At 51.5% G+C, this 24,229-nt stretch overlaps 1 long non-coding RNA gene across 1 annotated transcript in view; it reads right to left on the reverse strand.

The window, feature by feature from the left end:
* Positions 1-21,658, reverse strand: part of LOC144752923 (uncharacterized) — a 69,969-nt gene extending 48,311 nt beyond the window's left edge. Inside the window, exon 1 of the long non-coding RNA XR_013594143.1 lies at positions 21,476-21,658. This is a non-coding gene — a long non-coding RNA (uncharacterized LOC144752923). The remainder of the gene's footprint in view (positions 1-21,475) is intronic.
* Positions 21,659-24,229: the final 2,571 nt, after the last annotated feature.

The following is a 24,229-nucleotide window of genomic DNA, read 5'->3' on the forward strand; positions in this document are numbered from 1 at the left end:
GGGTCGCCTAAGACGACCCCTAAAACAGAAGGTAGACAGTTACGTAGTCAACTGCCTGATTATGAGGAAAGAAAAGTGCTAAATGAACTAGCCCGTAAATGAATTACGGATACTGTTAGATATGATGTTCACTCTGTTATGGAAGTTTTCCGTCAATAGAATGCACCCACTCAGAGATACGTATTCTAAGAAATGTGTGTATATCTGGGCGAAGATTTGGAGACAAATGATCCCAAATACACAATTAACGAACTATGGCGTACACGCTTTAAGTTCCACGAAGGCATGATTACAGGCAGAGATGTTGAGAAAGCGATAGAGTTATTACTCTCTTATAGGAGTAAAGGAATCGTCTCTAGATCCTTGCACGAAGACGACGTATCAGATAGGAAAAGAGCGAGACAGTACCCCATGAGAGAGGTTCCTCCGGTTTGGAGGGAAGGTGATGCGTATGCGAATCCACCGATTCTGCCTCATTTCCAGCGTGTATGGGTACATGTCCCCTGGAAAAGATCCGAAGTCTTAGCGCTCAAGCAGACATTGCCTAATCCTCGTAAAAACCCGACTGGGTATTATAAGGAATTATCGCAAACTGCAAGCTCATGTATAATGAATTTAGCGGACATAGATATGCTGTTTGGGAACGTTGTTCCACATCCTCTATGGAGCAAAATACGTCATACGAACCATGCCCAAGAACTAGGTGACTCATGGGCGAACATTGCCGCTATAGATGCTAGACAAATTGGTGGTTCTAAACCTGAGCCGTTAATAGCTGAACTTCCCGGTAGAATTATTGCATACATGAAAACAATAATGCCTGAAGTACACGTGAACTGGGACAAGCTATCTGCATGCAAGCAGAAGAAAGATGAGAATGTGTCTGACTTTTTCACAAGATTCGAGGAGACTTTCACCGATCATAGTGGTCAAGATATGGCTACCGAGGGTGGCCAAAGATTGTTTGTAGACAAGTTCGTACATAATTTAATTCCTGAACTATGTAATAAATTGAAAGACTCAGAGAGTGCTTGGGCTGTCTCTACGTCAGCTCAAATTTTAGCTACAGCCCAGTACTATGAAAATAGGCGCAAAGACGAGCTAGATAAAGTAGACAGAAAGACAAAAGATTTAAAAACTAAAGTTCTTCTCCAGCAAGCTTATCCCCCTCGTACGGCTAGTCAGCCCAGTTATCAACCGCAACATCAGTATTCGAGAAACGCGCAAGAAAACGAGTTTTCCCACCAGCGTATTGCTTATGGCCCGAATCAATGTGCATATTGCAAGGAAGAGGGTCACTTTAAAAGTAATTGTCCGGCTCTTGCGCGACGTTTGAGCGGTGCTTCGGGTGTAAGGGGAAGAGGTGTTCAACATGCCCCTAGAGGTAGGGGCCGTGGAAATTCCACGCAGAATACAACTTCTTTTACGCCTCAGAATTCAATGAACAGCTTCGACCAACAAAATAATGCGTCGACCAGGTCAGCTCAGTACTATGCTGACGACTATTACACCGAACATGAATATGAGGGTAACGATTGCTAGGACAGCCATGGACAAAGAGAGGGAGTTGCTTCAGTTCCAGTAGATCAGAATGGACCTTATGTCGAGGTAATAGCCTCAGGAGTGTCAGAGCCATTTCTGCTGGATACTGGTGCTACAAAAAGTTCTATCATGCACTCGAAACTTCCTGGCGCACCTTTGTCTGGCGAAATGAATGTCTCAGTAGGTTTCTCTGGCGCCCCTGTTAGAAACCCGATCTCCAGTCCTGTATCTCTTTCTATTGGCCCATGCGAATTAGAGGCACCCCTCATTCTTACAACAGGTTGTGGTGAAAATTTGTTAGGATTGGATTTGCTAAAAAAGGTTATATGCGACTTTGTACTGTTCACCATTAGGAGTACAACTTACTTTCGGTAAGAAAGTCATTTCTCCAATGTATGTATCGAAAGAAAATATTGCAACTGAATTGTCGAGTCTTCCTGATGTACTCTGGGCTAATTGTTCTAATGATGTAGGTCGTTTGGAGATCGCACCATATGTCATAACATTGAAAGCCAACATTAGGTTGCCACGTATTCCCCAATACAAAATATCTAGCGAATGTGAAAAGGCGTTATTGACGATTGTTTATGACCTGATTGATAAAGACGTCATCGAAGAAACAACAGGAAATGTTTGTAACAGTCCAGTTTTGCCAGTCTTAAAACGTACTGATCCTTCACAACCCCCTGTGTATAGGTTTGTGATCGACCTCAGAGAAGTGAACAAGATAGTTATCCCACAGTTTCCAGTTGTCCCCGACATTACTGCTTTATTGATGATGGTTCCAGCTTCAGCAAATTGGTTCTCGGTGATTGACCTGAAGAACGCTTTCTTCAGTATCCCGATTGCTGAGGAGAGTAGAGATATTTTCGGATTTAAATTTAGGAGGACGAAGTTTCCGCTTCAAGTGCGCTCCTCAAGGCTACTGCGAAAGCCCATCAATATTCAGTCAGGCCCTGAAAACACAACTAGACACGATTGTTCTACCGAATGGTTCAACTCTGATTCAGTACGTAGACGATCTACTGATCGCTGCAGACACTGAAGAGATTTGCAAGAAAGCTACGTTATCATTATTGCATCACTTATGTGACATGAAGCACAAAGTGTCTCTTTCCAAACTACAATTTTGCCGACAAGAAGTAACCTACTTAGGTCACATCTTGTCGAAGGAGGGAAGGAGACTGACACCAGAAAGAATACAGGCAATCGCAGAACTAAGTGCCCCAAGGACACAGAGAGAGGTTCGAGCCTTCTTGGGCATTACATCGTACTGTAGACAATGGATACCGAATTTCTCACTACTAGCTAAACCCTTGCTGGCACTACTCTGCAAAGACACGCCAAATCCTATGCCTTGGTCTGAAGATTGCCAGACGAGTTTTCACAAGTTGCGTGATGCATTATGTTCGGCTCCTGTGTTGGGAAACCCCAACTACAGTAAGCCTTTTACATTATATGTCCACGAGCAGGAAGGTTGTGCATTATCAGTTTTAACACAACATTTTGGGGACAGACAGCGCCCATGCGCGTATTTTTCGGCAACTCTAGACCCTGTGGCTAAAGCCCTACCAAGTTGTCTGAGGGCTACCGCCGCAGCAGCTGTCTGCATCCGACAGTCCGCTGGATTAGTCATGAATAATACTCTGATCGTTATGGTTCCGCATGCAGTAGACATTTTACTAAACAGGACGAAGACACAACACCTTACTAGCGCTCGACTATCCAGTTACGAACTTACGTTGCTAGCAAGTCACATCCACATAAAGAGGTGCGATACACTGAATCCCGCAACGTTATTACCCATTCCGACAGGAACAGACGAGATTGATAAACATGACTGCTGCTTTAGGACAGAAGAAGAGACAAAAGGGAGAGTAGACTTACAGGACACTCCCCTTCCTGAATGCAATGATACTTTATGGGTTGATGGTTCATGTTTCAAGATGCCGAATGGTGATACGACTGCAGCATATGCCGTAACAACATTACACACCATTATAGAAACTGCGCGCATTTCCCATAATTCTGCACAAGCTGCAGAGCTAATTGCGCTTACCAGAGAATGTGTGTTAGCGAAAGGAAAACGAGTGAATGTGTACACTGACAGCCAATACGCCTTTGGTGTGGCTCACAGTTTTGGGAGATTGTGGCGTGAACGTGGGTTTCTTACGTCACATGGTGCAAAGATACAACATGGTCAGCTAGTTAATGAGCTCCTCCAGTCACTGACCTTGCCACTACAAGTTGCCATTATAAAATGTAGTGCACACAAAAAGATTCAGGATGATGTTGGCCGCGGGAATGCATTTGCAGACGAGGTTGCGAAAGAGACTGCAAGGAACACAATGAGTCGGATGTATGTTGTAGGTCCCGCTAGATGGATTACTGATGTAGGAATGTGTGAGGACACCATTGAAAGCATGAAATCTATACAAGCCGAGGCAACTGAGAAAGAGGTGAATGAATGGAGAGAAAGTAAGGTTAGATTAGATACGAATGGCTGTTGGGTCGAATTGTCAGAACACCAGCGATGGTTATTGCCTAACGCCTATGTACTTGCAGTAGTAACAATGGCTCACGGATTTGCACACATCAGCTCGAGAGGAATCTGTAAAGTATTGGCCCCAGTATGGCAAAATAGCAACATCCCGAAATATGCAGAGAATGTGGTCAGAAACTGTATGGTGTGTTTGAAGTACAATCCCGGTAGGGGAACCCCAACTCCAGCTGGTCATTTTGCGCCTCCAACGTATCCGTTCGAGGTTTTGCAGCTCGATTTCATTCACATGGAGAGATGCAACAATCTGAAGTATGTGCTCGTTGTTGTTTGCGCTTTCTCCAGGTGGGTGGAAGCGTACCCCCTTAAAGACAATACTGCCTTGTCAACCGCCAAAGCCCTTGTCAAAGAGTTCTTCCCGAGGTTTGGCATGCCTAGAATTGTCTGGAGTGATAATGGAAGTGAATTCGTAGGACGCGTGATGAAGAGAGTGTGTGAATGTTTAGGCATACAGCAAAAATTCCACTCTGCGAATCACCCCCAATCAGCTGGATTGGTAGAGTGCTACAACGGCACTTTAAAGCTCAAATTAGCCAAGATCCAAGCCAGTACAGGTCTTAAATGGCCCGACGCCTTGCCCCTAGCACTCTTGTCAACTAGGATGACTGCCCATCCAGATTAGGACTTAGCCCTCACGAGATAGTGTTTGGCCGCCCAGCCAACGTCTGGGGCATGCCAAGACCAAAGAAACTTAGCGAAATAGAGCACCCCGTACTGCTTGACTATTTGTGCGAATTGACAACTAAATTGCGTGTTTTACACCAACAGGTTCACAGTTCCTCTCCACCTGCCTCTGACGATCCAGGTCACTCCATCACACCCGGCACGTGGGTCTTGGTGCGAAACTTCCAGCGCACCAACAACGGACAGCCGAGGTGGACCGGACCTTACCTGGTACTTCTTTCCACGAGGTCAGCGGTTCGGGTGGACGGCAAAAAGAACTGGGTGCACGGGACCCATTGCAAACGGGTCCCTCTGCCTCTTCCATACGACCGGTGGTTCAACGAAGGAATTGCCGACTCCGAGACAGAATCCATACCTCGCTTCATCCCTTTCAGCGATGCACGTTTAAAAGAAACTGGTACCGAAAAGGAGAGTGATCGTATTTTACAAGGACTTGTGCCACCGTCTATGCAGTTGGACACTACCGAACCTGAGACATTGTTTGAAGACCACACCGTACATGGGAAAGAACAGTATAATCTAAGGTCAGGACAAAGAGACTAATAAAAAAAACACAAACGAATGTGATTTTCCCTTCCCCCAAGAACTATTTTTGATTTTCCAGCTCTCTCACTCTCAGGAAACTTGCTCATTTTTGATTTTCGAACCGCCATCCGGTTCTGCTGCTAGGGTCGCGGTTGAAGTCTGGGGAGTGCAACTGGGAAGTTTTAGGTCCACGGTTCTGGTTGGTCCACGGGAGTTACCCCGGACTGAGCAGAGCGCGCTCCCTGGCAGAATCAATCTACCGCCGCGGGCAGCAACTAGAGGATGGAGTTTCCTAGGGTAGAGAGACCTATCAGACTCACGAACTTTGAAAAACAGTTATGCACGATACTGTCCAAAAGAAGATTCCTGATAATATGTGTTTTAATGTTATGTAGCATAGTTGTGTTTTTTACTGGTTATACTCTATTCGTGTTTAAAGTTACCTTTTCGAATGACACCCAGCCACCACCTCCTCCTACTATTTCTCCACACTACTTTCACCCTCTACCTGAACACGAGTCTGCCCGAAGACTCGAATTTGTAAATAACTCTTTCATTCAACTCCTACACCAACACCAGTCCATCATGAACACATCGAACTGTTGGATATGTGGACTCATGCCACACACGACGGACAAGGGTATCCCATACTTCATCCTGCCTTTCAGTTATTATGGTTTTCTGTGGGCTTTCCAGACCATGTTCCTATTCGCCCTAGAACCATACCCGACACATTCTACTGAAAGTGATTCCAGTAACAAGGCACTAATAGCAGGGATAGGAAATATGAGAAGAGAGTTCGACACCTATCTTACGATTCCCAAAGATGAACTCACTCCGTACACTCGTTGGAACGTAACCAAATATGGGGTTTACCTGAGTAAGAGCCAGACAGCAAAGAAATCCCGCCCAGTTTGGATAGTACCCAACCGAGGTCACTTATGTTTACAGGGTATCGGTAGGGATCCCAAAGCTCAATTAGGAAAGAGTATATGCGCGGAGACATATGTGTTCGCTTCCCGAACTTCCCCTATATTATTAGCAGCCAAAGGCACGTACTTCGTCTGCCATGACCAAGCTTACACGTGGTTGCCCCCTGACTTCTCAGGTACATGCTTTATCGCATTTCTGCTGCCTCCCACTTACACGGCCAGAGCAGATTACCATCGGACAAGGACAGCTAGAGGTGTCGTGAGTAAAGACGACACCGCGGGTCAGGAATTCACTGACTTCGCAAAGGGTTTTCTGCCATTTTGCGGGCCTATGGTAAACAGCAGGAATATTCGCCAGTTATCGAGGATAGTTGAATCCGCCGTGACTACAACGGCCGGAGCCCTTGGAAATTTGACGACCGAACTTCAGTCGGATCGACTTATGACCCTTCAGAACCGAGTTGCCCTAGATATCATACTCGCCAATCGTGGTGGTGTGTGTAGAGTGATCCAATCCAGTTGTTGCATTTTCATTCCTGATAACGCACCGACAGTGTACCAAGCCATCTCTAAACTACACGAAATATCTGATTCCCTCCACGTAGAAAAAGGAGATTGGTCCTTACTAGGGTGGTTCTGGGAACTGATCGCTACATGGGGATGGAAAACACTGATCTTCATTGGGATGATCTTAGCACTTCTGTTTATGTTCTGCCTGTGTATACAGTGCGCTCCTGCACTATGTGGCCTCTGTGCTACGTCATGTGTACGGAAGCCTGTGCCAAGGGACGAACTGAGCAACAGAATGATGTTACAGCAGCATCTCCACGAATTCCTTCATACGGATTTGGACTCCGATTAATATGAATTATTGCCTTACATAAGGGCAAAAGGAGGGTCTGTGGTTCTGAAAATCTGGACCCTGTTGTCATCCCGATATCGAGGTCCAATACCCGTGTCACAAAATATCAACGTACCATGACGAATTTGGTGTCAGCGAACCGATAATGATTAGGGCATCATTCCCATGCATTTGCGTCATAATCGAGGGTCAACAACACCCCCAAATCGTAGTTTCCGTCCCGACCCCTTAGACTCCATTTTGTGAACGGCATCCATCTTACGTCTTGCCCTCATGATAAGTCAATTAAAGGTCGAGCTTGATCTAAAAGGACACGTCCTCCTTCCCTGACTTCCCCCTGACCTGTCCCAACTGACTCCATCGCCTTTAGCCAAACCTGTCTGGGCAGCCCCTCGCCCAGTGGCCAAATGCGATAGCATCGATACATAACATTCCTCAAACCATTCACTACATACAAACCATGCTTTCTACAAACACACACCTGTCCTGTTCCCTGTTTATGGCCAGTTTTATGACTAGGAGGTGCCTTCCTTTATTGGGGTTTTCATCGATATCTGATGGGAGTTCCGGGCTTGGCTAAGTAATCTATCACGCATTTGACATCTAAAATACAGGCTTGCCTACATGACTTCGCTCTTTTGTATTATTGTAGAAATATGTGTATAGCCATATCATAAACTCAAGAATTCTTGCTTGCAGCTATTATTTCTGTATATAAGGAGAAGGCTGGTTCTGTAAAAACGAACAGTCTCCTGAGAACACATGACCCGTGTTTGTCGTGCTTCTAGGACACCTGTTACTTGGTAGCTATCAATAAAACTCGATCTCTGACTCGACAAGAAGACTCCGTGTTTCTGTGGTCCGGAACAGGGAGAACTCAGAGGTCTTCGGGTGTTATCCCCTGGCACCAAACGGGTTCCTAAAAACCCGTTACCTCAGATGGCCCGGGATGTACTGGTCTTCCCATCCTCTTCTTCTGGCGCCTTGCAGGCCACGGGGGGGGGGATGTCTTGCTTATGCCTCCGACCCCCCCCTCTCTCATCGCCTGGTCCAGCCATCACGAATGTCAGCGCCAGGAAAAGGCATGGGGTGCGCTGGGAGGGAGAGGCGGCGCGGACGAGCCTCTCCCATCTCCCCAGGTGGAGGCCCCTCAGCTGCATCCCCAATGCTCCACTCACCCGACAAGGGTTCGTCCACTCTGGCGGTGCAACACCACGCCCGACAGGCTGGAGTCCGTCTGCTCTTGCGAGCCAGCAACTGCTGATTGCCGCGGAACTCGTAACATGACGGTCGACTCTGCAGGAGTGGGCCTGGCGTGCAAAGATGACCAGGTCGCTTGCCAGCTAGAAAAAAAGAGTTCCCCGTCCAGAAGCGTTCTCCTCAACTTTGAAGATTCTATGAGAGCCGCAGGGGCCCCCGACCCCCGCGGGCCCCCGATGGAGAATGACTGCCATGATTACCCGCGGAACGACCAAGACGTAGCCACGAGACGTCGGCGCTCTCATGCTGGTGCCAGCCTCAGTTTGAATGACCGAAATCCTGCTGACTACCAATTTTATCAGTTCCGGTGGAACACCAGTATGACCCGGTAGGAAAGATTGTTGCCTCCCTCCCCCCTTTGACTGATGGTTCTTATCGGCGGCCCCTTCTGTGCCCTTTAACGAAACTTTTGGACTGCCGAAAGAGGCTCTGGTCCAACCACGAGTTGGTGGAGACATTTTGACTATACTTGGACCTGCCTGACCTCACCCAAAATGTCTCCGGTACAAATGAAACTCGCAACTCCCTGTTGTGTTCCGGTTGCTCAGCCTTGATATCATGAGATATGAATGCAGTTTTTGAAGCACGTGGAGGGAGGGGATGGGTACTGATTGAACACTTGGACAATGAATTGATATTAAGTTCTGACGCGTCATTGATTACGGTATTATTGAAAGTTCGAATTTTCGACACTTATGGTACTTACCCACAATTAATTTTCGATATGATTTTATTGCACTTGTCGCACCTTTATGAAATCAATGGTCACTGACTCCGTTCAAATAAATATCCCCTCATGTACAGTTCCAGTCTGCTCCGTGGCTGGCCCACGTGGTTGTAGACCCATATTTGTGCGCCAACATTTTTAAATAAAGGTTTTGTGAAAAGCAAACTTAGTTGTAGCGCTTAAATTGGTAAGTTTCGAATAAATGGACACTGTTTCCGATATAAGTAAAATACAGGTGAAATAAAGCCACTCGATTACTTGAAGGTTAAAAAGCAAAGTACACAGAAATATCGCAAATGTGAATGGTCCAGGTTTGTTGTGTATATGTTTTTTATTATATATTTTTATTTTTGTGCAACGTAAAGCAATCGATAAAGGTCCCGGTATTTAGCCTTTACCTTATGTGCCACATGTGTCAGGGAAGTTGTTTCAGATGCCCCTAAGCCACTCCGAAGGAATGCCACCTAGCCCCTCTAGTCTCCGTGCCTAGTGACCCTTCCCTACACACGATCCGTAGTACCACACTTGGGCGATCTATGCGATACACAGTCCATCAAAGATTATCTCTCCCGCACTACCGGTCCCCCTGGGCTTAAACGCCGAGATGAAAGGGACTGCATCCCGCGGAGATCGGTCGAGTATGTGGTAAGTAAAAGCATTTTCGGGTTTATGCGCGCTGATGTGTTTTAAAACGCTGCCCCCACCCCCTTCTTTTTCCCTTCTTTCTGCAGGACACATCGGAACGTCGACCGAAGTATGGAGAAGGCCTAAACAACACGCCATGGTTCGGCACGGGAAAATTGTATATTGTCTATGGGGACTGCCCCTGAGAACGTGACGAATTTGTGCGATATGAATGCACGTATGTATGCCCTGATGTGTATAACTCGACTGAATATACGTTGCACACGTTTGGATTGATGAGAGAAATGTTTTATGTATGACTTAAGTGATGATCGAACGGCCGACGAACAAACAAAGATATAGCACTCCCTTACTAGAAACGACTGTCCCCCTCTCTCTCTGAACCCAGCGACTGGGAGGGTGGCCTGAAGCAGAAACTTGACGGGTTATTGCAGTATGACAAAATATGACTCCAACCGGCACCCCAAGTAATGCAACCTAGAATGACGTGCACCCATGAGTAAATTCACACGGTAACTAAATAGGGAAAGGTTCAGGAATATTCCGGGGTGAGGTTTACCCAAGTACCCTCCTCCTGGAAGACTAGGAATATTGTCAATGTTTAAGATTTACCACCTCCTTCTTGCACCCTCAGACATGAAACTTAAAGCTGCCCCATTGTTCTCCCGACTGACACCCTCCGTTGCCTCAGCCCGGATGCCCATTCGCTAAAACTGATTCGAAGATCCCACCGTGAGTATTAGCCCGACCAGGTTAGTTCCCGGACAATTGACAAAGGTGTAAGTATTTGCAACCGAGGCCACCAGCAAAGGCAGCCAGATGAATTAAGTAGGATACTAAGGATGCGCAGCATGCAGGAAGAAATCTTTTTGGCCAAGTACTGTTCTATGTTTTGTCTTGGATTCTTGTATATAATGCATGTACTACCCCCGCCTGAATTCATGTGTACGTAATGCATGGATCTACGTCGTCCCTCAGCCTGTGTTTCTATATAACTTGACCCCTGCTGTTCTGTGTTGTGTGCGCACTAAATGGCCTATTATTGTACACGTCTCTCTCTCTCTCTCCATGTCGTACGTGTACCGAATAGTTCGTTTAGAATGCGGACGACTCGCTCTCTCTGAGGGTCCCCCTGTTCCCTCTTCCTTTGTGTGGTAACATTGTGCCCCGCCGGCACAAGCCTAATTGGTTTTTCGAGCACAAAGGTGTTCGGCAAAATTGACAAACTAAAACAATTGTAATTTGCCATATTACTACCTCTCCTTTCTGTAAAATGATGGAACTTGAATTGGCTAAGAAGGAAAGGACAGGTAAGACGACTGATGTCCCCTAATCTGGCTTTTATTTTTTTTAGGGGGACTATATGTCAGTGGCCTTCTGTTCTCAGTTCGTTAGAAACACAATCCCCAATGCCCAGATTGCCCCACCTCTCTGCACCCAAGTACGGATGTCCAAAGCGTCCTCGTTTCTCCCGATTGACCCCAGCTCCATATCCCGAAGTATAATCGATGACCCTGATTAACCGTTGCTCCCCGAGAAAAGAATGTTTAGCCTCTGTCCCTCTCTCATGATGGTAGAAGACTGCCAGGGTTTGGGTTAGAAAGACGAGTCTCTACCGAAGGATCCGATTACGAGTTTGATGGAATACGCAGTTGATAGGAGCCTGACTTCTCTCCATATACGTCATGAATGAACGCCAAATAGACTTAGTGCAAACTCAGTAGAAATGCTCGCATACATACTCCATAGTGATAACTTCTGAACGTGACCGATGAACGTACCCCCAACTACTTAAGATTGGGGGCGGAATTGAAATGTATAAATGTCTTCTCCTGCCAGTTCTCTAAAGATTGTTTTGTACCCATTCAAAGATACACAATCACCGGAGGAGAGGGGCCGGACGTGATGCACAGCCTAGCCGCAGATCATGAAGCACATGTGACATCGACCAAAGGTGGAGCCGCAGAGCAACGAGACGCGGGACGAGGCACTACTCTCAAACACGGAAAATGAAAGGATGGAGGGCTGCCTTGAAGCCCTCTGCTTGCTGACCCACGCGTGCCAGAAGTCCCCGCCCTTTGAGCCCGATCGATGGGCCTGCCTGCTCATTATCCTTTGCTCCCTTGGTTTGTCTCAAAGATCTGATCCCACTCCGCCCTCTCTTCCCTCGATTATCCGACAACACCCCCTTTTTTTCACATGGATTTTGACTCATAGAAGAAGAACAGCATTTAGGTAGAATAGGGTTTGCCACGGAAGGAGAAAGAAATGCAGGTGCCCAGCATGAGGCACCCTTAAAAAGATTAGTTAGGAAACAGGACTGTGGTCTAACAGCAGAGGACAGATCGCACCCTGCGACGTAAGGATGGATCCGAGCTGGACCTATAGCTCCACGCCGGTGCTCAACAGCGCCAACGAAAGAAAACGAACTACTAGAGCCCACCAGTGATGGCTCGCTGCTAAAAAGACACTGTGGCAAAGACCCCCCCCTCCCCTTTCTGGACTTTCTACCCCCCCCCCTGGACTAATTGCTTGTATTGAACTGAATTCCTCCCTCAAACACTTTGTATTGTTTTCAAAATGTTTCATCGGCCACTCTTTACTGTACATTGATACCGCCGGAAAGAGAGTCAGAACATGGTTCCATAATGTGTCGAGACATTTCCTTGATTGATTCCGACTGAGTTGTATACCGATCTCTAGACTCGTATATATATCACGACAAATGTAAATTCATATGTATTGCACCACGTCTATTGCATCGACTGCACAGGGTTATGTGCAACCCGCCAGTATTGACAAACGCTATTTCATTGACCACACATGGCTATATGTACACCCCGTCAGTTATGATAAACACGGAAATGAACTAACTCATGTTAAAAAGCGGCGACTGTGGAAAATGACAATGTATATGTACATAAGCGGCGTTCATTTGTGTTCCCCATACCCCTCGCTGCAAGCAGAACGAATACGGCGAAGCATTGCCCGCATCATCTCGCCAGGATAGGCCCATGCACGCACGTACACGGCAGCCATTTTAGGCACCAAGGCCTCTCTGCCCACTCCCGATAGCCAGCCTCTCTCTCTCCCCCTCACTCCCCAGCCTCGCAAGCATCCCAGACAGCCCCCGCTCTCTCATGCATAGGCCATAAAACCCTCTCCCTCTGCGCGACCCTGCTCTAAAAATGACACCCCTGCCTGACCCACACCCCCTACATTCCTCCCAGGAACACCCTTCCCCTCTTCTGATGACCCCCCCCCCGGCTACACCTGGCCTCTCGACCCGGTCCCAAGTCATAAAACAAAGCCTCATGGATGTACTCCCCCTGGCCCCGCATAGCAAAACGTGATACACCAACCGAAGTGCCCGATCTTATCGCTTGCCCAACCTTAGATCTGACCACCCCCCCCTCTTGCCCTCGTGTCCTGTTGGAATGTCCGGCTGCAAGATTACAATCACATGTTACATTTGGGAGGGGAAACGACATCCGAGCGACTGGTGTGGGAATAGGCCTGAAGCTGGGATTCCAAACATGCCTTTTGGTACTTCAAAGTTTCTTTATTGCAATAAGGAATGTTTGTGCATCATAAACCTGTGTATAAAAGACGGAGCCTCAGAGAAACTTGTTAGAGCACCTCTTGAAGACATTATGCGTGTGTCCGAAATGACAGGCTCTCCTCATGAGAAATAAAAACCTGTTCCTGCCTTCCCGCTTCCAGCGCCCGTCTCTTTATTTGGTAACTGTTCAAGATGGGAAATAAGAGGCGTCTTGTGCCAGCAGCCTGGGCATCGGTTGTAATTTGGGCTGTTTTTCCTCAATGTGAGGAAGACCATGGTGAGGGGGACAGACACCCACAGGGAGAGTGCATGCACAGAGTGGTGAAGGGTCAGACACCTACGGGGAGAGGGCATGCACAGAGTGGTGAAGGGTCAGACACCCACAGGGAGAGGGCATGCACAGAGTGGTGTGGGGTCAGACACCTACAGGGAGAGGGCATGCACAGAGTGGTGCGGGATCAGACACCTATGGGGAGAGTGCATGCACAGAGTGGTGAAGGGTCAGACACCCAGACCTAGAGTGCATGCACAGAGAGGTGCGGGGTCAGACACCCACAGGGAGAGTGCATGCACAGAGTGGTGAGGGGTCAGACACCCACAGGGAGAGGGCATGCACAGAGTGGTGCGGGGTCATACACCCACAGGGAGAGGGCATGCACAGAGTGGTGAAGGGTCAGACACCCACAGGGAGAGGGCATGCACAGAGTGGTGAGGGGTCAGACACCCACAGGGAGAGTGCATGCACAGAGTGGTGTGGGGTCAGACACCTACGGGGAGAGGGCATGCACAGAGTGGTGCGGGGTCAGACACCCACAGGAAGAGTGCATGCACAGAGTGGTGAAGGGTCAGACACCTACGGGGAGAGGGCATGCACATAGTGGTGAAGGGCCAGACACCTATGGGGAGAGTGCATGCACAGAGTGGTGCGGGGTCAGACACCTACGGGGAGAGGGCATGCACAGAGTGGTGAGGGGTCAGACACCCACAGGGAGAGTTCATGCACAGAGTGGTGCGGGGTCAGACACCTACGGGGAGAGGGCATGCACAGAGTGGTGTGGGGTCAGACACGCCAAGGGAGAGTGCATGCACAGAGTGGTGCGGGGTCAGACACCCACAGGGAGAGTACATGCACAGAGTGGTGAGGGGTCAGACACCTACGGGGAGAGGGGATGCACAGAGTGGTGCGGGGTCAGACACCTATGGGGAGAGGGCATGCACAGAGTGGTGAGGGGTCAGACACCCACAGGGAGAGTGCATGCACAGAGTGGTGAGGGGTCAGACACCTACGGGGAGAGGGCATGCACAGAGTGGTGCGGGGTCAGACACCCACGGGGAGACAGGGCGCAGACAGTGTTGAGAGGGGTCATACCCTACTGAGGCATGCAGGCAGTGGAAAGAATAACAGTGCGAGACATAGCGGTGAGGGGTCAGACACCCACAGGGAGAGTGCATGCACAGAGTGGTGAGGGGTGTCATACGCATATATGCACCCTGAAAGAGCGCCGGTATAAACTATGAAACTAGCCAAGGACTACAAATCCCAGAACACTTGGCGTCGTGGGCGGAGAATAAAGGGAGGAAATCGTCAATGCCGGACGTCGGATATTTTGGTTCCGGACCGGGAGTAGGGCGTTTCGTGTTTTGGAGTTCCTGTTTGCACCGAGTGATCCTTGGCTGATAGCTCTTCACAAGTCTAGTGGAGGTTGTGGAGGCGGAGTCTTCTTCGGACGACTGTTTGCGGTGAGACGCTATTCATGTACACCTTGTGAAACAAACAAGGTGCTTCCTTTGTTTTCGCTTTGTGAGAACTTATCAGCGCCCCTGTTGGCTGAGCCTTTTTTCATCGGCTCGTGCAGGGTGCGCTACGATTCTGCAGTTCGTGTTGTTCCCCCCGGCGTCCCCCGTTGGCAGAGCCTTCTTTCATCGGCTCATGCGGGGAACGCCTTGTGTACGTTTCTTTAGTCCGTGTTGTTCCCGGCGGCATTCCCCGTTGGCAGAGCCTTCTTGCATCGGCTCATGCGGGGAACGCCTAGTTTCTTTTCTTCCATGTTGTGCACCCCTGTTGGCTGAGCCTTTTTGCACCGGCTCGTGCAGGGTGCGCTCCGTTTCCTTTTCCTTATGGTGCCCCTGTTGGCAGAGCCTTCTTGCACCGGCTCATGCAGGGTGCACCGAGCTAACAGTACACAGATCTGAGACTTCTTATCAGGTACTGTAGACCTTACATTACTTTTGGGTGACGTAACCTGTTATTTCCATCATTTTTGTTCTTTACCTGGTACTGTGGTGTTTGGTCCGTGCAAGTGGGATCTGATCTTAGAGACGCCCTCAGAGTAGCATGGTATGTACTGAGCAAGCCCTCCTATGTGATTGCCAGGATAGTGTTACCCCCAATCACAAACCCCCCCATATGATTGTGTATTACAGGTGGTGTGCTCTATGTTTCAAACCTGTTTGTCGGACCAGATAGAGGGGAAAGAGAAGTATCTACAGGGTCTATTCTTAGTTTATTTACAGGTACTGGTCACAGTGATTATTGAGCATTGTTGTGTTGTATACACCAAGAATTGAGACAATCACTTTTCTCTTGTTTTGTCATTACAGTTCTCCCTCCCTGCTGTCCCCATCCTTTCCTTCCTGTTTATTATTTTTTTCCTGCCCTCACCTGATCCTTCTTGGGCCCTGGCTATAATAGCTTTCTGGGTCCGGATAGATCAGGAGGTGGCCTTATTACATCATCCGGCTGATCCCGAGGACTTGGAGGATAACAAGGGGTCAGACACCTACGGGGAGAGGGCATGCACAGAGTGGTGCGGGGTCAGACACCCACGGGGAGACAGGGCGCAGACAGTGTTAGAGGGGTCATACCCTACTGAGGCATGCAGGCAGTGGAAAGAATAACAGTGCGAGACATAGCAGCGACCCACCAACACAGACCCCGGTGCCCACTTAGAGGGGTGTTGGTGGGTACTAAAGGGTGCAGGAAATAGAAAGCCCAGAGACCCTTGGGGAGGTGGGTATCGATGCCACGCAGTCATCAGCTGTGAGAGAAGGGCACATGGATGAGACCTGGGAGGAGAGAGTATTCAAACAGCGTAACATGGTCAGACATCCACGAGAAAAGGGAACGCAGGCAAGCGAGATGGGGGATGTAGTGTCCTGCTGGACACGTTCTAGTTGTTCAGTATGTAACCCCACACTTTACACCCACCCACCACTGGTGTCACGAGTCAGTTGACCCAGTCAATAAAAAGGGCGGAGCGCATGTGCTCTGGGCCCTTTAGCTAACCATCACCACTGTGTGCGTGTCTGATTATTCACCCTAGCATAATGAGGGCCTAGCGCCCCTCACCAACACTACATTGTCGACGAGGCGGAGCTGTGCCCAGCGTGCCACAGCTACCTGAAGAAATCGTGTGGAAAGGGGGAGAGAGCTCTAGGGCGATGTCGTGCCCCCCCTCCCCCGCATGATCGCCGGCCGCCGTGAGGCCCGTGGGGCGTGTGCTGAGTCCCGGGCCGAGATGCTGGCGAGGAGGTGACATGGAGCCCACCCCGCACCTCCAGTGCTGCTGAGGGCCACCTGGGTGAAAAAGCAGACGGACCGGAGCCCACCCGCGTCGGCCGCGACTGACCCCAGCTGCGAGGTCACTACTGCAGAGCCCACCCGTGTGGAAGGTGAAGGCCCGTCGGCCGAACGAAGGTGAGCCTATGCAAGTGCAGCGGACCGACCGGAGCCCACCTGTGTCGGCCGCAACAGAGTGACCCGCACCGCGAGGAGGCCGTGCGGAGCCCACCCGCATCGGCCGTGAAAATGGAGAGATAAGGCCGCAGCAGCGAGGAAAGAATAAGCGGGCCGGACTGCCAGACGCCGGACGCTGCCTCTGATCACCTGCGCGGCGTGCCCCTGTCACCAACCTGCGGACGGCGACTTACGGTGAGGAAAGCGCCCACTTCTGCCCCCGAGAACAGAGCCAACAGCCCCCACGCCGCGAGAGAGTGTGTGAGAGAGAGAGTGTGTGTGAGAGAGTGTGTGAGAGAGAGAGAGTGTGAGAGAGAGTGTAAGAGAGAGAGAGTGTAAGAGAGAGAGAGTGTAAGAGAGAGAGTGTGTAAGAGAGAGAGTGTGTGAGAGACATTGTGTGAGTGAGAGAGTGTGTGTGAGTGAGAGAGAGAGTGTGTGTGAGTGAGAGAGTGTGTGAGAGAGAGTGTGTGAGAGAGAGTGTGTGAGAGAGAGTGTGTGAGAGAGAGTGTGTGAGAGAGTGTGTGTGAGAGAGAGTGAGAGAGAGTGTGAGAGAGAGTGAGAGAGAGAGTGAGAGAGAGAGTGTGAGAGAGTGTGAGAGAGAGTGTGTGTGAGAGAGAGAGAGTGTGTGAGAGAGTGTGAGAGAGAGTGTGAGAGAGTGTGAGAGAATAAGGTAGTGAGAGAGAGAGAGTGAGGTATTGAGATAGAGAGGTAGTGAGAGTGAGGTAGTGAGATAGAGAGAGTGAGGTAGTGAGGGAGAGTGAGGTAGTGGGAGAGAGTGAGGTAGATAGAGAGTGAGGTAGTGAGGTAGTGAGAGAGTGAGAGAGTGAGGGAGAGTGAGGTTGTGAGGTTGTGAGATAGAGAGAGAGAGAGAGAGAGAGAGGTTGTGAGGTAGTCAGGTAGTGAGGGAGAGTGAGGTTGTGAGGTACTGAGGGAGAGTGAGGTTGTGAGGTAGTGAGATAGAGAAACCCTGACATTTATAGGAATAGAAGCTCGGGCATAGAGGGGTCCAGTGAGGCTACCAAAGAGCAGAGGCATGCCAACAAGAATGGCATAGCCAGGCCGGCAGAGAGTGACTGACGAGAGCACAAGCAGTGGCCGGGGAAGTGAAGGGTGCGGGGCGTCGGAAGTGAAGGGTGCGGGGCGTCGGAGAACCTCGACGATAACTTATCCAAAGAGGAGGGGGTAGAGCATGCGTCAGACATCCACAGATAGGGGGCAAGCAGAGCGTAGTGAGAGGTCAGACTTCCACGACGATAGGGCACGCAAGCCGTGGTGAAGGGTCAGGCATTGACGGGAAGAAGGAAATACAAATAGGTAGCATGTGAGACGTCCATGTGAGGAAGAACATGGTGAGGGGACAGACACCCACAGGGAGAGGGCATGCACAGAGTGGTGCAGGGTCAGACACCTATGGGGAGAGGGCATGCACAGAGTGGTGCAGGGTCAGACACCTATGGGGAGAGGGCATGCACAGAGTGGTGCAGGGTCAGACACCTATGGGGAGAGGGCATGCACCGAGTGGTGCGGGGTGAGACACGCCAAGGGAGAGTGCATGCACAGAGTGGTGAGGGGTCAGACATCTACGGGGAGAGGGGATGCACAGAGTGGTGCGGGGTCAGACACCCACAGGGAGAGTGCATGCACAGAGTGGTGCGGGGTCAGACACCTACGGGGAGATGGCATGCACAGAGTGGTGAGGGGTCAGACACCCACAGGGAGAGTGCATGCACAGAGTGGTGAGGGGTCAGACACCTACGGGGAGAGGGCATGCACAGAGTGGTGTGGGGTCAGACACCCACGGGGAGAGAGGGCGCAGACAGTGTTGAGAGGGGTCATACCCTACTGAGGCATGCAGGCAGTGGAAAGAATAACAGGGCGAGACATAGCAGCGACCCACCAACACAGACCTCGGTGCCCACTCAGAGGGGTGTTGGTGGGTACTAAAGGGTGCAGGAAAGAGAAAGCCCAGAGACCCTTGGGAGGCGGGTATCGATGCCACGCAGTCATCAGCTGTGAGAGAAGGGCACATGGATGAGACATGGGAGGATAGAGTATTCGAACAGCGTAACATGGTCAGACATCCACGAAAGGAGGGAATGCAGGCAAGCAAGATGGGGGATGTAGTGTCCTGCTGGACACGTTCTAGTTGTTCAGTATGTAACCCCACACTTCACACCCACCCACCACTGGTGTCACGAGTTACGTGACCCAGTCAATAAAAAGGGCGGAGCGCATGTGCTCTCCGCCCATTAGCTAACCATCACCACTGTGTGCGTGTCTGATTATTCACCCTAGCATAATGAGGGCCTGGCGCCCCTCACCAACACTACATTGGCGACGAGGCGGAGCTGTGCCCAGTGTGCCACAGCTACCTGAAGAAATCGTGGGGAAAGGGGGAGAGAGCTCTAGGGTGATGTTGTGCCCCCCCTCCCCCGCATGATCGCCCGCCACCGTGAGGCCCGTGGGGCGTGTGCGGAGTCCCGGGCCGAGATGCTGGCGAGGAGGTGACCGGGAGCCCACCCCGCACCTCCAATGCTGCTGAGGGCTACCTGGGTGAAAAAGCAGACCGACCAGAGCCCACCCGCGTCAGCCACGACTGACCCCAGCTGCGAGGTCACTACCACAGAGCCCACCCGCGTGGAAGGTGAAGGCCCATCGGCCGAAGGTGAGCCTATGCAAGTGCAGCGGACCGACCAGAGCCCACCCGCGTCAGCCGCGACTGACCCCAGCTGCGAGGTCACTACCGCAGAGCCCACCGGCGTGGAAGGTGAAGGCCCGTCGGCCGAAGGTGAGCCTATGCAAGTGCAGCGGAGCGACCGGAGCCCACCTGCGTCGGCCACAACAGAGTGACCCGCACCGCGAGGAGGCCGTGCGGAGCCCACCCGCGTCAGCCGCGACTGACCCCAGCTGCGAGGTCACTACTGCAGAGCCCACCCGCGTGGAAGGTGAAGGCCCGTCGGCCGAAGGTGAGCCTATGCAAGTGCAGCGGACCGACCGGAGCCCACCTGTGTCGGCCGCGACTGACCCCAGCTGCGAGGTCACTACCGCAGAGCCCACCCGCGTGGAAGGTGAAGGCCCATCGGCCGAAGGTGAGCCTATGCAAGTGCAGTGGACCGACCAGAGCCCACCCGCGTCAGCCGCGACTGACCCCAGCTGCGAGGTCACTACCGCAGGGCCCACCCGCGTGGAAGGTGAAGGCCCATCGGCCGAACGAAGGTGAGCCTATGCAAGTGCAGCGGAGCGACCGGAGCCCACCTGCGTCGGCCACAACAGAGTGACCCGCACCGCGAGGAGGCCGTGCGGAGCCCACCCGCGTCGGCCACGACTGACCCCAGCTGCGAGGTCACTACTGCAGAGCCCACCCGCGTGGAAGGTGAAGGCCCGTCGGCCGAACGAAGGTGAGCCTATGCAAGTGCAGCGGACCGACCGGAGCCCACCTGTGTCGGCCGCAACAGAGTGACCCGCACCGCGAGGAGGCCGTGCGGAGCCCACCCGCGTCAGCCGCGACTGACCCCAGCTGCGAGGTCACTACTGCAGAGCCCACCCGCGTCGGCCACGACTGACCCCAGCTGCGAGGTCACTACTGCAGAGCCCACCCGCGTGGAAGGTGAAGGCCCGTCGGCCGAAGGTGAGCCTGTGCAAGTGCAGCGGACCGACCGGAGCCCACCTGTGTCGGCCGCAACAGAGTGACCCACACCACGAGGAGGCCGTGCGGAGCCCACCCGCGTCGGCCACGACTGACCCCAGCTGCGAGGTCACTACTGCAGAGCCCACCCGCGTGGAAGGTGAAGGCCCGTCGGCCGAAGGTGAGCCTATGCAAGTGCAGCGGACCGACCGGAGCCCACCTGCGTCGGCCACAACAGAGTGACCCGCACCACGAGGAGGCCGTGCGGAGCCCACCCGCATCGGCCGCGAAAACGGAGAGATAAGGCCGCAGCAGCGAGGAAAGAATAAGCGGGCCGGACTGCCAGACGCCGGCCGCCGCCTCTGATCACCTGCGCGGCGTGCCCCTGTCACCAACCTGCGGACGGCGACTTACGGTGAGGAAAGCGCCCACTTCTGCCCCCGAGAACAGAGCCAACAGCCCCCACGCAGCGCAGCATGTGAGAAAGGCGAGGCGGTGGCGGTGGGGTAAGGGAGCGCGAAAACAGCCTCCGTCCAGTAGCCGGATAGAGCGAGGAGTCTCCAGTGCCTGCCCATGCCTCATGACTGCGGGCGAAAGAAGCTCCTACTCCTCGTGTGTGCGGCCGCAGCTGAATGGGAAAGCCCAGGCAGCCGTAGCTCTGTCCCCCACCCGCGCACCGAGTGAACATCCTGAAGCTGTTGCGGGTGGCGGGAGAGCATAGAGAAGGCAGCGAGTGAGCACGAGACTGGTGCCAGCACCCCCTGCGCAGCCCGTAATGCAAGAGGGCCAGTAGAGCGAGGCAGAAGAAAACTTACCTGGAGTAAAGAAGAGGTGCTGCGGGTCAAGGAGAGAGCCTTCTACAGCGGGTGTGCTGAAGAGCAGCCCAACAGGACCGAGCAGCGACGGCCATGACCCCTGCAACCTGCTCACGAGACCTGCCTCATTGCAATACCAGAGTTTTGAACGAACTCCTAAGAAACACTGCCATCCAGTGGGTGGTCTCCTGAAGTGCAGCAAAGGGAACAAACAAGCCTTTAGCTACACAGCTTTCCAAACTGTGTGGCGCGACACTTTACTGTGTCGCGCCCCGTACATAGGTGTGTCGTGCCAGTCAGGCCCCCCAGTCAGGCCCCCTCGAGGCTTGCGTTGGGGCGCGTCTCGCTGACCCGTGACTAATCTTTGGTGCTGCAGGCCACTTGCGGCGACTTCCAAAGGGGAGGCAATGGAGCTCGTCACCAGGACCCAGCGTGATCTGCTGTGTAAATCAGAGCAGGGGTGTGTCTGCTGAGTCATTTGCTTATCCAAAGATCTTTCACGGTGGGCGCTAAGAGGGGGCTGTAAAATCTAATGGGTGGCGGTGGGAGGCACTATTCAGGACATAACAAAACAACGTATGGGAAGGCTTTTACAGTCGCCACGCATCTGAATTGCTTTCTTGCACACTTCCACTTCCACACTCAATGATTCCTATTTTATCGACCTTGGACAGACCTTAAGACCAATCAAAAATGTGGAGATTGGCATCTGGTTCCCCAGTACAGACGTTGTCAGCTCTGGCCCTAACTCCGGTTTCCAAATGTTCCAGGAGAGACTTGTTTATTTATTTTATGCGTTTTTATATAGCACGGACTTTACCCAAAGGTGTCGGAGCGCTTCACAATAGGAACAGTAATGATACATGAGGAGAAAATTACAAGTGAACAAATTACAAAAGCAAACGTTAAGTTACATGAGGCAATAGTGACAATTGTGAGCAAACAAAATACAAGAGGTAGCAAACGATACATTACAGGAGGAAAAAGTGATATGTGTGCAGGTTACAAAAGCGTACAAATTACAAGTAGAGGTATAATACTGCAATAAATGGAGGACACTCAAACACAAGAACAAACATTAAATGAGGCAATGGTGGCACTTGCGCAAGTATCGTGAGCAAACAAAATGTAAGAGGTAGCAAACAGTAGGTTACAAGAGAAAAGTGACGTGTGCATGTTACAAAAGAGTACCAGTACTGGACAGATGGCTCAGTGGGCTGTAGGCCACCGGTTCGATTTAAGGCAGGCTGAAGCAGCAATGTAATCCTTAGGCGGGTGATTAAATGCATGCAGATTTCATGCATACAACCTTGGCATGGTCATGTCCCTTGTGCCGCCGGAGCATCAATTTAACCATGCAAACCACCCCCCTTAGGTGGTTTGGGCTCGGATTACCGTGTCCCTGAAATTTGTTTCGCAAAAAGGTGTGTCACCAACATGAAAAGTTTGGAAAGCTGTACTTTAGCAAATCAAGGAAAAGAAACAACCGTGATGAACAAGCCTGGGACAAGACAAGGTAGCACAATAGCAGTACCGGGCAGGCTGCACGCAGCACACGCGCAGGAGCGACAGAGCTCCGTGAGCTGAGCAAGTTGCGAACAGTGGTAAGGGGTGCCAGGTCACCATTGAATTTTGTCACCAAGGAGACGCTGCACAGTGAAGCAAGCACACCCCGTGAAGTAACTGGGAACGACCTGAACACGAAGAAGCAAGGTGTAGTGACGTAACCCTCTGCACCCAACGAAGCAAAGGAAGAGCGCGGAGAAAAGCGCGCTAACGCTAAAGCACCACAACAGCAGTGAAGACAACCGCATCACGCTACACAGCAAGGAAGCTTCACGACCGCCAACCGTAAGCAGCAAAGTGCAAGAACTCCACACGCACATCAGGACAGCGCAGCACTGCGCAGGAAAGCGCCGAGAGTGAAAGTACTCCATGCACAAGGAGGTGCAATGAAAGAGTGACGCAAGTTCACTACCCAACCAAAGAAGACGAAGCAACCACGCACGGTTAACGCCCCAAGAATACGAAGAGCACAGACAAATGTGCACCAACGCCAAAGCACTGCAACGGAAACAAGTGGCGATCCCAATGGTCATGGACAGCATGAAGACTCACGAAGAGGAGAAGAAAGGCGGCTACCCAGCCTGGTCGCAAGGAGAAGAAAGCCGGCAACCCAGCCTGGTCGCAAGGAGAAGAACGCCGACCACCCGGTATGGTCGCCAGGGAGAAGAATCCGACCACCCAGTCTGGTCGCAAGGAAGAGAAAGCCGACCACCCAGTCGGGTCGCAAAGAAGAGAAAGCCGGCCATCCAGTCGGGTCGCAAGGAAGGTAAAACAGACCACCCAGTATGGTCGCAAGGAGGACGAAGTCGCAAAGAAGAAGGTAAAGCAAACCCCTGTCTGGTCGCCAACGAAGTTGAAGTCACAAGGAAAAAGGGTGACCGCCCAGCCTGGTCACAAGGAAGACGAAGCCAGAGAATCGCCTAGAAAGAAAGTGGAACGACCAGTCAGATGGTCGCCAGCGCAGAGAGACCTGGCAGGAGGTCTACTCAGAAGACAGAAGACGTTCGTGAACCAAATGCCTAAGAGCGTGTCCGGAAGAGGACCCGAAGAGACGGACGCAACACCTCCAAGAACCAGAAGTAACAGGAAGCAAGAAGGATCACAACGACCGGTCCAGTCACAGAAGAGAAGAAGACCGTATCCGAAAGCCAGGACAAGACCAGAGGGAAACAGGCAGAGTGCACGCTG

The sequence above is a fragment of the Lissotriton helveticus genome, chromosome 5_1, assembly GCF_964261635.1.
Source record: "Lissotriton helveticus chromosome 5_1, aLisHel1.1, whole genome shotgun sequence".
In the NCBI taxonomy this organism is placed as follows: domain Eukaryota; kingdom Metazoa; phylum Chordata; class Amphibia; order Caudata; family Salamandridae; genus Lissotriton; species Lissotriton helveticus.